The sequence below is a fragment of the Diospyros lotus genome, unplaced genomic scaffold (genome assembly GCF_014633365.1).
Source record: "Diospyros lotus cultivar Yz01 unplaced genomic scaffold, ASM1463336v1 superscaf2, whole genome shotgun sequence".
Lineage (NCBI taxonomy): Eukaryota > Viridiplantae > Streptophyta > Magnoliopsida > Ericales > Ebenaceae > Diospyros > Diospyros lotus.
The window spans coordinates 721,785-740,737 of NW_026267105.1; the positions used below are offsets into that span (position 1 = coordinate 721,785).

Sequence of the window (18,953 nt, forward strand, 5' to 3'; positions counted from 1 at the left end):
AAGCTTTTATTCCGACTCAACCTTCAGTGTATAATTTAGGGGGAGATCTAGAAGACCGGATTCAAGAAGACACAACCTTGGATAAACCATTCTTAGTATATTCTAAAAGGCCTCGTGACCCTCAGCCAAACCCAACATCCGATCCAAAGATTGGTCCAGAAACTAAGGCTGGCAGTTACAGCATGACAGAGGCTACTTCCAACAGGTTTGATGATCTTAATATTCCCATAGCTCTAAGGAAAGTGGTGAGATCGTGTACAAAGCATCCTATTGCAAATTATGTTGCATATTCTAAGTTATCTCCACAATTCAAGGCCTTTACAGCCAGCATTGATGAGGTGGAAATTCCTAAGGATATAAATCATGCTTTGAAAAATGAAAAGTGGAAGGAAGCAGTAATGAATGAGATGCAAGCCTTAGAAGCTAATGGCACTTGGGATACAGTCAAGTTACTAGCTGGAAAGAAAGTGGTTGGCAACAAGTGGGTATTCATAGTCAAATACCAATCTAATGGGAGCATTGACAAGTATAAGGCAAGGTTAGTAGCCCAAGGGTTTACCCAAACCCAAGGGCTTGATTATGAGAAGACTTTTTCTCCGGTTGCCAAACTTAATTCCATTCGAGTGTTGCTTTCAGTGGTGGTTAACCTAGATTGGAAGTTACATCAATTGGACATCAAGAATGCATTCTTGAATGGGGAGCTATAAGAGAAAATTTACATGAGGATTCCTCCAGGATTTGATACAAAAAAAACATAGGGAAAGGTATGCAAGCTAAACAAGTCTCTATATGGCCTGAAACAATCTCCGAGGACCTGGTTTAAACAGTTTAGTGACACTATTCTTCAGTTGGGATACAAACAAGAGAAGGCAAACCATACTCTTTTTACAAAAATTGAAGTGGATGGCAAGAAAACAGTTCTTATTGTTTATGTGGATGACATCATCATCACAGGCGACAATATAATCGAAATTGGACGTCTAAAAGGAAAACTAAGGGTTACATTTGAAGTAAAAGATCTAGGAGAATTAAAATATTTCTTGGGGATGAAAGTAGCAAGAAGCAAGAAAGGTATCTATATATCTCAAAGAAAGTATACCATTGATCTGCTAAAAAAAACCGGTAAGCTTGGTTGCAAACTTGCTAATACCCCCTTAGAACCTAAGTGGAAGAATAAAGAAGATAGCAAACATGAGTATCAAGTTGACAAAGGAAGATACCAGCGTTTGGTAAGCAAATTGATCTATTTATCTCTTACAAGACCCGACATCACATATACTGTATTTACACAAAAAAAAAAAGGCATCACATATGTTGTAGGCATAGTAAGTTAGTTCATGCATTCTCCTAAGAAAAGGCATTTAGAAGCAGCCTTACATATCCTTAGGTACCTAAAAGGTACACCTGGGAAAGGACTCTTGTTCAAGAAGAATCAAGAAAGAGGAATTAGTGGCTTTCTGGATGTTGATTGGGCTAGGTCTATCAACTTCGGGGTTTTGTACAAAACTATGGAGGAATTTAGTGACTTGGAGAAGCAAGAAGCAATCAGCTTGGCAAGAAGCAGAGTTTAAAGCCATTGCATGAGGAATTTGTGAGATCATTTGAGTAGAGAAAATGATGGAAGACTTACAACTTTCAGTGTCCTCACCCAAAGTTCTTTATTGTGACAACAAATCGGCAATTAGCATTGTGAATAATCCGGTACAACATGACCGGATGAAACACGTGAGAATTTACCGACACTTTTTCAAGCAAGAGATAGAGAGAGGAGGTATAAGTCTAACCTATATCCTTATCGAGCTTCAAGAGGCAGATATCTTTACTAAAGCTATGAATAAGCAAGGTTTTGAGGCTATTTGTGGCAAGCTAGAAATGATAAATATCTATTCACCAGCTTGAGGGGGAGTGTTAGAAAAGATAAAGAAGAAAGCTTAAGTTGGGCCTAAGTCGTGGCCGAGAGGATAAGAAGAAGAGAAATTGAAGATAGAAAGGTCCAGTTGTTAAAGATAAGTATAAATCATAAGAAAATTAACACTTATATATTTATCTTAATCTAAGAATTGTTGTAATCTATACCTAAATATTAGGAGTGTAATCTAATCCTAAAGTTTAGCCTAAAGTTTAGGAGTCTTCTTAGGAGTTGTGTTGTATATATTTGCATCTTCCGAATTAATGAATTTCTATGGAAGTTATTTCATCTATGAAACTTGTTGCAAATCTGCTCATCAGATTTGTTATTGGTTTTGATTGTGTAACTGATCCTTGGACTTGAAGCGACATAGTTATCTTGTATACTGGTGTCAAAGATTTGCCGCTAAGCGGAACCATCCAATCAAGATGTGGGAATGTTCTATGTGTGATATTTGTTCTACTGGTGTATGGAAACAGGTGATCACTAATAGGATCCATTAACCTCTGGCATGAGGAACATCTTATGCGATCTTTATTGGTTTGTGGTTGGAAAACTCCTGAACAAGGTGTGCATGATTAGAAAGAAGTTTCCAATGTTGGAAGGAATTTCGATATGTCATCTCGATCACACTATACTAGATCTTAGCATAGTTACCAATCCTATGAGTATGATTAATCTGTGGCTCTCACTCAATTGGGATGTTAGTAAGTGGAATGATTGTATTACACAGTAATCGAAAGCCTTAATAGGCTCACTTGAAGTTTGACTTCATTGTCTTAAAGAATCGTCTTGATATAATACTAATTGTCACTTAAGACCTTTCGAGGTATTTTGAGGAGATTGAGAGATTCTCAAAATAGGTCAAAAAGTTCGATCAGCATCAAAGAGTTTGGTGTTTATTGATTGCTATTTGATTGTAAACCTAAAAGGTCACACACCATATAGGCATAGCATCGGATTAGTGATACATAGCTGACAATGTGTTCTTAATCATCATTAAGAGTTAATGATAATGGATATGAAAAGTGCACTAACACTTAGCAGTAGATGCAAGAAATCAAACTAGTTTTCAAAAACTTTTTCCAAAAACCATAAAGACTGCAGCGGAAACGGATCGATTTCTTACAAGAAACAATGATAACAGCCATATGCATAAATCAAAGCCATCAAATGGAAATACTAAAGCAAGTGATAGTTAGCTGTTACCTCAAGCACGAAGGAGATCCTAGTCAGTTGTTTCTGATGCGCCTCAAACATAAACCTTTCGGTCTCTCGGGTCTCTCGTCAAGCCCTAGCGAACCCTTTCACAAGTAGCCCACGAACCAACTACCAAACTTGCCCTTGCCTGACCAAGCCATCCCCACACAAGTAGGGGACCAAGTCAGTCCACACCTGGGCAACCACCGTAACCCTTTGTTGGACCCTTGTGCTAGTTGAGCCTTAGACGAAGGTGATGCAAGGCTTCGGTTCTCAAAGGATTGTATCAACCATCTCACGATCTCAGGATCAACAAGAGAAAGAAAGGAGCAAGAAAGGAAAGGAGAGTGCAAGCTCGAGTAATAGGAAAAAGAAGAACAGAGCATTTGCCAAGAGAAAACTTGCAACAGACGCTCAAGTGAAAAATGGAGAACAATTCTCCTTCCCTCTAATTTGTCTCCCTCTTCTCTCTCCACAATAAATGCTCTAAGAGAGCATTAATTAAAGAGGCGACAGAGCATTAAATGCTCGGTTGTCGAAAGCAACGGAAGAAGGTTCACGGATTTGAATCTCGAGCACAGAAATGGTCGACAGTCTAAGGCAACTAGTCGATAGTTTCATCAAACTCATCGAACCAATCAATCGCTTGAGAAAATCGGTTGATTGTTTTATAACTTCCATCACAAGTTGACATATTGCATTAAGGTCCACTATAAACTCTTAATAGCCCTTTCACTATCTCTTAATGGAACCAAGACCTCTCATTAACTCTTAACAATATCCTAATGATCTCCCTGTTCTGTTAACTCTTAATAGTCTATTGATCTCTTTGTTAACTCTAAACAACATCTATCATCATTAACTCTTAATGATGTAAGAACACATTGTCAGTGAAGCATCATTAATCTAATGTTATGCCTATATGATGTGTGACCTTTCTAGATTCACAGTAATGTAACAATCAAGAAATGCCAAACTCTTTGACGCCGATCGAACTGTTCAACCTACTATGAGAAACTCTCTATTTCCTTAAAGTGTCCCAAAAGGTCCTAAGTGACGACTAACATTATGTCAAGACAATCCTAAAGGCATTTAAGTCAAACTTCAAGTGAGCCTATTAGGGTTTTGGACATCGTGTAATACAATTCTTCCACTGACTAACATCCCGACCGAGTGAGGACCATAGACTGGTCAAACTCACAAGATTCAGTAACTACGCCAAGATCTAGTTTGGTATGATCGAGATGACACATCAAAACTCTTTCTGATATCAGAAACTCCTTTCCGATCATGCACACCCCATTCAAGAGTTTTCCAATCACAGCCTACTATGATTGCATAGGATGTTCACCTCACGCCAATAGTCAATGGATCCCATCAAAGCGATCACCCACCTCCATACACCAATAGAACAAAAACCACATAGAGAACATTCCTACCTCCCAATTAGATGGTTCTGCTCAACAACAAATCTCCAACACTAGTATACAGGACAACTATGTTGCCTCCGGTCTGAAGACCAGTTACACAATTGAAGCCGTAACAGATCATTAATCACCTCAACCATGTAATTTGATACATACATCACATTCAATAGATGTTCAATCAATACCTACTCACATGTCTACTATCTACATCTCATGCAATATGGCATGTGACTCACCATCCTTTATCATTAATATCTCATACTAATCAAAAGTAGTAGCCCATATGTTAGTCCATAATCGATTAATCATAGTCCCCTTCTAAAAAATTTAAGAACTAGGAATCACTTTAAGAAATCATGTATTAAAGATCCTCATCAAATATTCTTAACAATTTAAGAATAAGATCTTTATCAGGAGATCTAGGAACTCATTTATATATAATTGGAAATGTGTGAATGAAGATATGACCATTTTATTAATTGCAAGATTTACATCATTGACTCCACTACATACTAGATGCCATATAAATTTAGCATTAGGGCATACAACACTAACATGATATTGTTAAGTGTTAACAAAGAGATCAATAGAGTTGACGGGAGGTCATGGTTCCACTAAGAGTTAATGGAATGGCTATTAAGAGTTAAGCGGGCCTTGATGCAATTAGTCGGAACTTATGATGGAAGGCATGAAACAGTTGACCAGTTATATGAAACGGTAGGCCGATTTGACATGTTTGAGAAACTGTCGACCAGTCACTACTAACTATCAACCGTTTCGCTCGATGGGATTTAATTTTCACAAGCCTTCTTCCATCTAATCCGATGACAAAGCATTTAATGTTTTGTCGTCTCTTCATTAATGCTCTCTTCAAAGCAATTAATGAATGAAGTGAGATAACTGCGAGAAGAAAATAGGAGGGAAGTGGAGAGAGTCTCCAATTCCAACCATTTTGTCCCTCTTGTTCTTATGTCTATTGCAAGCTTTTCTCTCAGCCCGAGTAGTCTAGCTACTGTTCATCTTCTTGCTTGCTCCACTTGCTGCTTACTCCCTTCTCTTCTTGCTCCCTTCTTCTTCTTCTTGATCCCATGATCGTGACACGATCAATTTCCATTGTTAAGAACCAAAGGCCAGCTTGGTATCACCTTCGCCTGAGACTCGATTAGCACAAGGGTCCAACAAAGGGTTTCAATGGCTGGCCTTGGTCCCCTGCGTTTGTGGGGGTGGCTTGGTCAGCCAAGGAACAGGTACGAGAGCTGGTTTGATGCCTTTTCATGAAGGGTTCATGGGAGCTCAACCGGAGAATGAAGAGTTTGGGTTCGGAGGCGCAAACGGAAGCAACTAACTGTCTTCTTCATCCGTGAGGTAACCATTACTTCTTATGGATGTTTCATTTTGGTTGTTCATATGCATATGGGCATATTTCACTAAGTCTTGCAAGAGTTTTAGATCTATTTCCAGTACTTCTTTTGTAGTTTTTGAAAAATGTTTTTGAAAACCAGCTTAAGCTCTTGCATGATACGCTAAGTGTTGGCGCCCCTTACATGAACATCTCTGTAGTGACAACTAATTGAAGTTATGGAAGGAAATTAAATCACCCAAAATAATCACAAAGCATGTCAACAATTTATTTCCATGCTATCAAATTATCAATACTAGTAAATGAATAACATAATATGAATGAACAAGGGACCTAAAAGCAACTGGTAATTTAACCAAAAAGTTCATCTAACCGTGCAAGTTGCCAATAAAGAAAATGCAAATGGGAGGACAAAACTAACAACCAACAAAACAAGAACTGAGTGGTGAACAGACGAGATCTTTCACAACTTATGGTCATAGAAACCACAATGGCCCTGCTACTGCCATCACTGCAAGCGATAATACCACTGTGATAATTAAAATGTAACCATCTCATTTCTCAAATTCCATGATCCATCAACACAGCAGCCATAGGAAATACTTAGGTACACACAGCGTGTGGGCCCACCCATACAACAGATGGGAACTCAAGATCTCAAAGTACACATTCTAGAACAGCAGCATTATAAAACACTAACTTGGCAGCTAACAGGTACCAGTAGATTATCTGCTGTGAAGCAACGGCACATGAGACATGATAGTGAATAGACAGATAGAAGAGAAAGAAACATAACCTCAAACCTGCACCCTTATATACCAAAATGTATTTCTACTTTCCATAAAGTATATGTTCCAGGGGAAGTAATAAACAGCGTGAAAAGTTACCAATTAAAATTTCTGCTCAGTCTGTCCCCGCAAGTGATGCAGCTGCCCCAGCTGATTCTGCAGCAACAATATTTCTATTTCTGTTAGGACAGCTGTCTTACATGAAAAAGAGTCGGCACATAAATGTTACAGAACATAAATACAGTTGAGCCACTTGCATTGGGAAACAAGAAACAAACATGTCTGTAAACTTCCTGTAGCCCACATGGAGAATCTAGGTATTATTATAAAGAAGTAGATAGTTTTTCAAAATCTTGGTAAAGAATATGCAGAGCTCTCCATTCACAGGGGTTTGAGAATAGTATGATACTGAGTCAGATAGATGAGACTTCTAAAAATATTTGTAGGGAACTTGTGTTAACCAACCATAAGAAACATTTGAAATTTCAAAACTCCGGCCCTCACTAGGACTTCAACAATGTAAAAAAGAAATTCATTTTCCAACAATGTCATACTGAACATAAGAAGAAAGAAAAGTAATCATACTGAACAAAAGAAGAAAGAAAAGTAAGGAGATATAACAGAAGAAAAATAATATCACAGATAGCACATGCATTTTGTGGCTGCAAGGTGGAGTGATGGAATTTAAATGTGCATGCACACAAACAATGATGTAAAGTTTGTACCTGTCCTAATCCAGGCAATGAAGATTGGCAAAATTGCCATTGAGCAAGAAGTCGTTGCTGATGCTGAGGCAAATGCATCAATTTCTGCCTTTTCTGCTGACACCGATGCTCCTGTTGTAGCTGTTGTTGTAGGTGCTGCTGCTGCTGTAATTGTAGCTCAGGAGGTGTACTCATCATGTTTGTGCCAGACCTGGGAGAATAGGCATTTGGAGGTTGTGACATTGTATCGTCAAATGAAGTTGCTGCTGTAGCACCAGAAGGAGAATCCACAGGGCTCCCAATTTCTTGTGTTCCAGATGCCTACAATAAAATTGTTAGGTAGAGCACATAGACAAAGCAATACTCCAAGGAAGGTTAAAATATGATAGAAGAAATATAGCAATCAACGAAAAAGGTACAGTTACGAAGAGAACTTTCTATAAGCTGGCTTGAAATAATGGAGATAGCAAAGACACAGAAATGGCAAGGAAAGAAAACAAATAAGGATGAAAGAAAACCAATTAGAAGTTTCAAGGTCAGGAAAATAAGCCAGCCAAGAAAGAGGTATAAACATACTGAATGCTATTCAAGAGACATTCTTTATCCATTCAAAAGAAACATTTGAAAAGCACTCAGCACTCCATATTTGGGTGCATACATAGCTTATTCTTCTCATTTATGATGAGAAGTGAGGAAGATCTAAGGGAAAATAAGAACTGATGTTTGTTGCCAGAGGATGAGGATGGGCAGAGGAATGCCAATCAATAACAATCCTATCCTTCGTTCTCCAATACTTGTTATAGAAATATTTTTCATAGCAGTCTGCATTTTCAAAAGATTAACTTATATTCCATTTAACCAAACGTTTTTTTGGGAGTAGGAACCCCTATTAGCAAAGAACCAGAGCATGGGCAATGTGAGGTAGAACCCAAAAAAGGCGCAGATGAGTGTATAGCCAACTAAAAGAATGCCATTAGGAGCTGAAGTAGGATAGCATCTTAAGAATTCATATGAAATGGCGAAATAAAGAGATGAATTAAAATGGTGAGATTTAACAAACTAACCTGTAGCATACTATCATCAGGAAGAGTCTGTGCTCCATCACCTACAGGGAGTATATCTACCAGATGCAATGGAAGTGCAGATGCAATCTGCCTTTGGTCTTCAGGGATTTGTAAACCTGCATACACTCGGCAGCTGTATAAAATCAAAAAATAGTAAGTGCATATTCCAAATAAAGTACTAATATATTCCTTTTAATTGGTGACTAAGGAAACCTAAATCTACAGGTACTGTAAAAAATTACTTTACAAAATCAAAACTATTAACGAAAAAATCCAAAATAATTCTCCCTAAATTATTTTCTGAAAGAAAACTCTCCCCACTCATGTGGAAAACCGCTGGCTAAGCCAGTGATTCTCATTGGAACCACAAAACGGGAACTGCAGCAGCAGTTTTCTTTTGGAACCGCTAGATCAGCTAGCAGCCCTCTCATGGCTCCTCTAATAAAGCCTCTGGCTTCTCTATGCTGTATCTTGTCATGCATGTAGAATTTTATTTTGGGAAATAGTTTTAGGGGAGTTTTATTTTGGAAAAAAATTTAATAGAAATTTTTAATTTTGTAAAAAACTCAGCACCACATAGAACAAACTCCATGTGTAATAGAAAAGTCTTTTAAGCAACTGTTGAATATGTACAAAAGGAAAGACCGCCTTCAATGAGGGAACCCTGTGGAATTCTTATATATATATATATGTGTTTAATCTCCTGTATATGTCAAAAATTATTATAGGCAGATGGATATTAAATTGCATACTTATACTGAAATTAGGGTAAATTCCAACCAGAACTCCTATAATTTGGGTCATTTTTACAAAACCCTATATGGTTTAAATTTAGCATTTGAAATCCATGTTTTTATTTTATTTTATTTTTTCAAACAGCCCCTTCTGTCAGTATAGAGTTTTAATGTCGTTAACAAATTATCAAAAGAACCTTGTTTTTAATAAGCTTCAAATGCTAAATTTAAACTACAAGTAGTCTCCATAAAAGTAACCTAAACCACATGAGGTCTCGGTGGACTTTGTTATTGTCATTGCGTATTTGACCTAGCTGAAGGGGCTGTTTAATAAATTAGGTGTAAAATTTAACCTGCAGAGGATCTCCATAGAAATTCTAACCAATCCAACCAGCAACACAATCTGTAAGCCCATTACCAGCCAATACCAGAAAGAAAAATCGGTTCAAACCTAATTCAACTCAGAAGATCTAGTCATTAACAGAAAGAGGAGTTTTATTTTGAAAAAAAGTTTAAGGGGAATTTCATTTAGGAAATTTCTTTTATACAAACTCTTAATTTCTTAAAAAACTCAGTTCCACATAGAATAAACTCCTTGTCTAATAGAAAAGTATTTTAAGCAACAGATGAATGTGTATGAAAGGAAAGACTGCCTTAGAGGGAGGAATCCTGTGGAAACCTTATGTATTAATGTTTATACATCAAATTTAAATTATTATAACTGGATGGGTATTCAAACTGCCTACTTATTTATTGAAAATAGGTCAAATTCCACCCAGACCTCCTGTAGTTTTGGGTCATTCTGCAAAATGGTTTAAATTTAGAATTCGAAGTCTCTGTTGTTTGCTTCTTTGTTTTTTGTTTTTTTTTCAGATGACCCCTTCCATTTGTTCGAAGATTAATGTTGTTAACAAACTTATCAAATAAGAGGTGTTTTTAATAAAGCTTCAAGTGCTAAATTTAAAGTCCAAGGGGTCTCCATAAAACTAACATAAATCACATGGGGTCTAGGTGGAATTTACCCTACTCCTTTTTAACGTCATTGCTAACTTGACCTAACAGAAGGGACTACTTAAAAGGACGGGTGGATGCAAATAACGGGGACCTCAAGTGCTAAATTTAAACCCCAGAGGGTTTCCATAAAATACTAACCAGTCCAACAAACAACACAATAACATGCCTATAAACAGTCATCGCCTGAAAGACAAGTCAGTCAATACCTAATTCAGTCCACACTCCAGACCTTCCAGTTGTTAATAGAAAAACAGGGGTTGGGGAGGGGGAGGGGGGGAGGGGGATCAGAATCAACAAAAAGAAATCCACCTGCAACAAAAAACAGATCAAACCTTAATCACATTGGGTGCAGCTGAAGAAAGAAAATTCTTGGGAATACAATAGAAATATTGAAGAGCTTGAGATTGCTTTCAAGAGTGACCATACAAGCACTGATTTTGATTCCAGATAGTTCAACTCATAGCGTTATTTTAACTCTTCAGAGGAGAGTTTTACACTGGCCAGGCAGATTAATGGAAATCGAAAGTTCTAAATTATAATAGAACATTATAGTTCTAGTTTTATAACATTAATTTGTCACTTAAATGGTTTAAGACTCAAACCTTCTCCATCATTGACAGCATTCAGAAGTAGTACTTCCTGTTAGTTAAGCTTTGCAGCATGATCCTTCTCTAAAGTTGGAGTAATAGCAGGTTCCAGGGGAGTGCCAAGAAGGGCTTTACGACCCTCATCTATAATTTTTTCAGCACTTTCACAGGCTTCTCGAATATTATCCATTCTCATCTGTAAACATATAACAATAAATGGATGAGTAAAAGTTAAAATACAATAGAAAAATGCTGGCTGAATTACAATTCAATCACCTTGAACTTTTCAATCTGTTCGGATATTGGCAGGTGTTCCATCCCTATTAATGCCTGCTCTTTCTTGGCAATATCATCCACCTCCATCTTCCGCAATAGCTTAGATGACAGCATAACAGGAAGAACTGTATCCACAGACCTCCATTATCTCACAGTAAACCAATTAGATGTTGCCAGGAATATTCAATTAGATGCAGGTCCATATGCTACTGAAAAAGACTGCAATTCTGCAGGCTACATATTAGTACTTTTAGGTAGGATGAAGAGGCCCACATTTCTTTAGGTCACTAAACAAAACAAATTGGTTTGAATTTGAGATGAAAAAAGAATATGATTGTCGTGCTTTCTGAGAAACTTTTTGTCCTTGTGTGCAGTATTACAATCATGGATCTTAACATATTGTGTGATGTATAACTAATAAAAGGGCGTCCCTGGTGCCTGAGACTCTCCACATTACAGTTGTTGAGGAAGCATTGTCTTTCTATGCAACCTTAACTTTGCTTTGCAAAGAGGTTGTTTCCACAAATTAAACCTGTGACCTTTCAAGTCACAAAGAAGTAACCTTACCAAGGCTCGCCCTCGATTTTTATGCATGGTTAAAACTGAAACATTTATTTGATGCAAAAATTCAATGTTCTACAATTATAAGAGGAAGAAATAAAGGAACACAAATTGGATAGTCTAGAAATCAGTTGGGACATAGCTCATGATAAACATATAAGCAAGCACAACATCGGTACGATCACCGGTGTCATTTTAGATACAAACACTTTTTCATGGAGTTGGGCAATCTACTGAACAAATAGAATGAAATGGATTAAGCACTAATCACCAAGTCCTCAGTAGCAAAGATGTAGATTAACCTTCTATCTACAATTTATGCTCCCAATCATCAAAATACAAGTCCGGAGAAAGCCAACTTGGCAGAGCAACAAAGAACCAGCCACAGCCAACAAGATAATGTATCAGTACCAAGCATTTCATCATATTCCAAACAAGCAAGTTTTTGGCTAAAACCCCTTCCTCCTTTTCTCTAACTTTCTTTCAAGACTGAATTACATGATCCCCTTGAGGTCTTAGGCTACTATATATGGTAGCCCTTGATGTCACTGTTTAGAGTTTGCTAGAAACAACCTTAACAAACCCTGTTGAAGGACTAGCTTAAGTACCCTCACTTTTTACATGCACGAACTTTTTTTTACTTTAAATATTATATGTATTAACTTAAATGCCTGATCAATGAGTCAAAGTTACCACTCTCCACCTTTTTTCCTTCTTGTGCAGGCCTCCTCAGATATAAATACTGCCTCCAGGGACTATGGCATAGAAATTTATCTATGGCCAGATCTTTCACGACTTTAATTAGTCTTTTGGTTTTACTTATGGTTCTTTCCTGATTTTATTATTGGTAGTTTCAACTTTCATTTAGTTTTCCTAATCCTAGTAGGAATAGAGCATCACTAGACATCATTAAATAGCATTGTAACCTCTGTTTTTAATAATGAGTGGAATAATTACCTACAATTTTCTTGAAGCATGTTATGCTTTCCTAGAATTCTAACCCTTGGTGTGATGCCTAGAAGCTATTTCTCCCTCTCTTCCCTAATCTTCATTTTAAGGTTATTGTTTTCATAACCTTGTTTCTATACCTGTTTTTGTCAAAGTTCTTATGCACTACGGAGAAATCATCCAAATAAACTCAGGCATAATTCAGGGAAGTAAATTTGCTTCAGGGTAATTCAATGAAATATACGAGCACCACCATTGCAAGAAAAAGAGTAAAATTTTCTACTGCAATAAATTAAGTATTCTTATCACACTGTATTCCATTATCTGAAAATTTTTACGTATGTCACAATAAAGTAGAGGAAGAGAAGTTCATACTTGCAGCGTTCTCTGCATGAATAATCTTTGGGTATACAACAAAGGCCTTGGAGACCTTGTTGACTTCTTCCATAATGTTAAAAAGCTCAAGATTCACCCTAGAATATTGGTTCAGAATGTCTTCCCTGCCACAGAATACAAGCATGTCAACACAGCTAAATTTCTTCAAAATATGAACCCCAAATTAGTTAATTCACCATAGAAAACTGGTCAAGTACATATTGGCAGACACACAACGCAAGCAAGCATGTCAAATCAGCTTAAGTTTTTCTGAAAAAAGAACTCGAGGTTTTCATATAAGTTTAAAACCTTCCTGTCTAGGAGAGACTTTAGTAATTGAGTGGAAAATTCTTTTCCCACATTTGGGAGAATGGGGATGGAAAGTAATATAAATTAGTTTCTGCCTTGTCTGGAAAAGCTATGGGAATGGATGGAGAGGAAAAACAGTAAAAAACAAATAATAACTGATTCACTCCTGATAGAAATACAATTGAATTTTTATAAAATTACTAAGGCTGATATTTGCCAACACACAAGAATAAAGTTTTACTGTCTATTTTTTTTTTCCCTAATTAAGGAAGACAAAAATTCGGGCTTTAAAATAAAATAAGCAGAACAAATATTTCATCCATTTTTCTATTATACATTATCTCGTCAAGACCGAACGAACGGGGAGAAAGCCTCCCGCCCATGTCTATTCCATTCCACTCTCCAAAAGGCAACTGTTAGCCCTTTATTTATTTCTTCGATGAATACATTAGTCCCTGATCGTGTGTGAAATATCGCAAGCAAAGCAAGAAGAAGAGAGAGGGAGGGCTAACCACTTGGCGACAGAATTGGTGAGGACATTGGCATAGACATCTTCAATGAGGCCTTCGATGGCTTTCTGGAGGCTGAAGGTTCGAATCTTGAGGGACTGGAGCTTGAGTTGCTGCTGCATCGCCGGATTCAATGGCTGAACAGGCTGCCGTTGAGTGGCTTTGCCGCCCTGGGACGATGACCCTTCCATGGCGACCTCGACCGACAATCGCCTCTCGCAGCGGATGAGGATGAGGATGAGGATGACTTGAATGACTCGACTTTGCTACTGCTATTTCAGTTTCAATAATAAAAAGCTAAGATGAAATTAAATAGAGGAGAAATGGAGAACCGGTGGAGCAGTGTAACTGATATCAGCCATTGTGCAATCCTCCTGACCTGGAAGGGTGGGGGAGAATGCCCGAACGACGGTTACACTACAACCCCCCCCCAACCCCAATCCACCCACTTTTCCTTCCCGCAGTTTTGTTAGTACCTTCCTTCCTTGCTGCTTTTAATTCTTATTTTAATTCAAAACCTAGCGTGATTTCGTCGTAAATTCACTTGCTTTTGTCCCCTATAGCATCCCCTGCCATTGACAAGCGTCGAATTGATACACGATGTTGCTGCTCGCTCTCCAGAACCAACACGTTTCGGAGTGAGTAAGGCTTAGTTTGGCTATGCTTCTTTTTTAAAGAACTGAAAAGCTGTGTAGTGTTTAAGTTATGTAATAACGTTTAAGTTAATTAGTGTTTAAACTGATAAGTATTTAGATAAATATATTTTTAAGTTATTAGGGTGCGTTTGATAGACATGAAAAATGAGGGTAGAATTCATTTTTTATCTAAATTTCGGAAAATTTTATTAAATAGCTTTTCAATTTCATGGAATTCGAATTCCATTTTAGTTCAAAAAGTGAATATTTTCCTTGAAATCAAGGAATTAGAATTCCTAGATGTTTGGGTGAGAATTAGAATTCCATGAAATTGGAATTCCACCCTCATTTTCTAACTCTATCAATTGCAAGCATGGAATTTGCATGGAAAGAAAATATTTTCTAGGTAATTGAATTGTCTAGAATTAAATTCCAAGGAAAATGTTAATTGAACGTGTTTAATTGGCTTAATTTTTTACTTAGAAATTGTTATACTTTTCTAAATTTTGGTGTTTGATTGTTATTATTTTCTATAAAAATAGTCATTTTTTCTAGTTTTTGGTGTTTGATTGTCATTATTTTCCCTAGAAAATGGACATTTTCCATGAAAAAAAATATTTTTTATCTTGAAATTTATTCATTTTTAGTATTAAATTTTACTAATGAACCATCAATTATTCCATTAAAAAAAAAGGTGGGCAGATTCATAAAAAATAGTCCGTATTGCACGAGTGACCCTCACAAACCCCATTACGTGAGGGTCGAAAGGATTGTTTTTTTGAGTTGTATTACCTATGCTTGTAAGTTGGTTTTCAAACTTTGAACCAGTAATCATCCAATCGCAAAAGAACATTCTTCCAATGGCTATCAAGATAAGATTAATATCTTGCTCAATTAGCATCTCCTCAAGGCACTATAGCCCAACAGACGGAGAAAACAAACCATATCTCCAAGTAAAACTGTTTACACTTGCTTTCAACTGAAACTGATAGAAGCAACGGTCCAAAAGATAAAAAGACACATTACAGTTGAGATGCCCATTCACATAGTGCAAATTATGGTCTCATTTTTTTCTTCAAAAGAGTACAGAAAATAAACATGCAGAACCCATTAGTTAAAGCCTTACATATTCCACGGGCTTATATTGCCCATCTGCTAGACCAAAAATGTTTATGCCACCATTCATTCCTGCTTCTTTATCAAACTCACCCACCTTCAAGATGTTCTCAAGCCCCTCAAGGCACACAGTCACAATCCTCGGGTCTGGACAGATTAGAAGATCACAGAGGGACTTAATGCAACCTTGGCTTGCCAAGAATCTGCAAGGATAGTTATTGCATGAGTGGGTGCCTTTGGCCCAATATAATGTTATGCCAAATATCAGTACACCTATTGCGTAAGTACAATGGAGTCAAAAGGGCTGGCAGTCTGGCACAATCTTGTTCAATTCGCAGCCTTTGTCACAAAATTACAGCAGTTCAATAATCAATTACTATAGTAAAGCTCAATGATCCATTATCAATAATCAACTGAGATTCAAAACATAAAGTACGCCAACTTGTTATTTTTAACATTTAATAACAAGCACAAGCAATCTTGTTCAATACCATTGCTAAGGAAAGTAATAAGCCTATCTTCTCATTCTTTTTCATACAACAATGCAAACACAAAAAAAAATGTCTTCAGAGTACCTGCATTTCCATTTTCTCTTAGTGTTACTTTGGCACCAAAATTTATAATCCAACAACTCAAATTTGGGAAAAAACTCTTAGCACATCTACAGAATTATCCTGCAAATTTATTTTATACAACCCACATAAACATCAAATTACCATATGTAAATATATGAATCTCCATTGGACCATCAAATTAGGCACGCAAAAAGCCAAGATTACTTCCAGCAATCTTGTTCAATACACATGTAAACATAATACACCTGTAAATGGGAACTAGCCATAAACATAATGCACTAGGTACTTCAAGCATTACCATACATAGATCAATACAAGAACAACATACCCATTGGTCTCAAACAAATCATGCATACAATATACTTATTACAAAATATATAAAAATATGCAGTTTCATTCTGCCTTATAAATTAAACAGTGTTTGGAACAAACATTCTAAACATCATCCACTAATTAAGTGGGGGTGGATCACGGCCAAGTTTCTCAAAAACCCAATCCCGCATGAATGCTTCATCAGTCAAACTCATGAAGATTCTTGCAAAACCTTCATCCGCTTGAAATATCTTCATGATTTGCATCCTATCACGCCTATCTATCTTCATGCCTTTTAATTTTTCTAAAACTAATTGCCAATCTATATGATTTTGTGTATCTATTGTCGCTTGAATCTCCATAGCATTGGCAATTCTTTTCGATGATTCGGCAATACTTGATAGGGCAATGATACTCTCATCGGGTTGGGTACATCTACGCCGGCTTCCGTTAGTTCCTCCTTCGACGTTACGCTTGGAATCACTTTTTTTGCTTGGATTTGTAGCTTCACTTTGACTGTCAATCTCATTTACACTTTCATCCATTACTAAAAAAAAAAAAACAAGTTATTATAATCTATAATATAAAGCATATTATGAATAATATATATTTATTATTTACTTTTATAAATACCATGGATGGGAGAGATATCGTCATTACCAGCTGTTGAGCGCTCTCCTGTAGCAACATCATTTTCAAGGATAACCTCCAACTCATCATACCGAGGACAATGTTTGTTCTTCCACTTTCCAAATTCTGGTTTCCCCTAAAAAAAAATTTAGAAACAAAGGCAAATATTTTCATGATTTGTCAATGCCCAAAAGAAACTATACTACTAATGTGTAATGACAAAAAAGTTGCATAGTCAATAAAGTATTATACCTTAAGAAACTCCTCCCAAGCCAATGCATCGGCTGTGACACGTCCAGTGTTAGGATCCAACCCAAAACCACTCATACTTAATAATTGACGAAGTTCAACATATTCTTTCTTAATAGTCTTCAAACGCGCCCTTACATTTTTTTCCGACACCACAACTCCACACCCATTATTTACTCTCTCAATTACCTTGGACACTTAAGAAGAAGTAACACCATTGTCACTTCTTTTGTGACTAGTCAACACTTAATGATATAGTGCGTTAATCATACAATTATCCATTACATCATTCCATCGTATGTGACGATTCTTAGATGTAGGATCCTTTTGGCTTGAACTCTTTTCCTCTCCCATAGGGTTGTTTTTATTATATGCCATAAAATCTGTCTTTCAAAATTAAAAGAAGTTATGGTCAACCATTACATAATACCATGTACAAAAAATAATAATCGACTAATAATTTGTCTTCAATTTCAACAACATTAATTAGTCATGCATTCAACAATGTATTAAAAAGTAATAATAACATGTCAAATACAACATATGTTATATAAGCAAGTTTATGTCAACCATTACATAAGGACATAAATGACAATTAAAAATTCAAATTTAATCGAAATCAACTCCTGCATCATGGTTGGGATGATAATCAGCCCATAATAAATCAGCAATTGTATTCCTATTATTAGACCATGTTGCATCAACTGTGAAAGATATGTGAGCATTTGGAGTCTCGTCTTCAGATACATCGACATGTGTAGGGTTATCCTCATCAACGCTAATATCTACGTCCTCACCACAAACATCTTCTATATCATCATTCCTTAAGAAGTTGTGGACGGTACAACAAGCAAAGGACTATCTTTGCTTGTGTTTCAATGTCGTTGTAGGGTTGATGCCTCAAATATGCAAATCTTCTCTTAAGCAAGCCAATTGTCCTCTCAACAACATTACGTAGAGATGAATAGCGAAAATTGAACAACTCCTTACTACTTTCAGGACGTTGACCCTCAATGTCTCTACGATGATAACGAGTCCTGCGGTATGGTGCAAGAAATCCCGGAACCAATGGGAAGCCAGCATCACAGAGATAATATTTACCTATCAAAGAATTGTTTGTTACATAATCATTATTAAATAATTAGTAACCTTGTGAAAAAAATTATATCAAACTAGTGGTACAACTTACCCAAAGGAACTGTCAGCTTGTGTCCTTGCAGTAATATTGCACTCCTTAACAATCAACCGTCATGTGCCGATCCCTCCCAACCGGCAAGCACATATGTAAATTTCATATCAAATGTGCAAGCTACGAAAACATTTTGAGAAATCACTTGCTTTCTATTACGATACCTAGCTTATTCTTCTAAGGGGACATTCGCAGCAATATATGTACCATCTATTGCCCCTACAACATCCTTTAACCAAAAAAAAAAAAAAAACTTTTAATAAGAAAATTACCTTAGAATATTGAACCTTTACAAAATATATAATGAAATAATTTCGACCCCTAACCTGAAAATATGTGAACCAAGGCTTGACATTTTCTTTCTCGTATGGTGAGTTGTGAACAGTGGCATTATTGACAACATCTCTATACAGTCTAAGACAAGAGTGTAAGACCCTATGGAAGTAATAACTCACTGTTTGTCCAGATCTAAAGAAAGTAAA

General features: G+C 36.7%; 1 pseudogene; it reads right to left on the reverse strand.

Moving 5' to 3' along the window:
* The window catches only part of LOC127793297 (mediator of RNA polymerase II transcription subunit 8-like), a 34,108-nt pseudogene extending 19,698 nt beyond the window's left edge, over positions 1-14,410 (reverse strand).
* Positions 14,411-18,953: the final 4,543 nt, after the last annotated feature.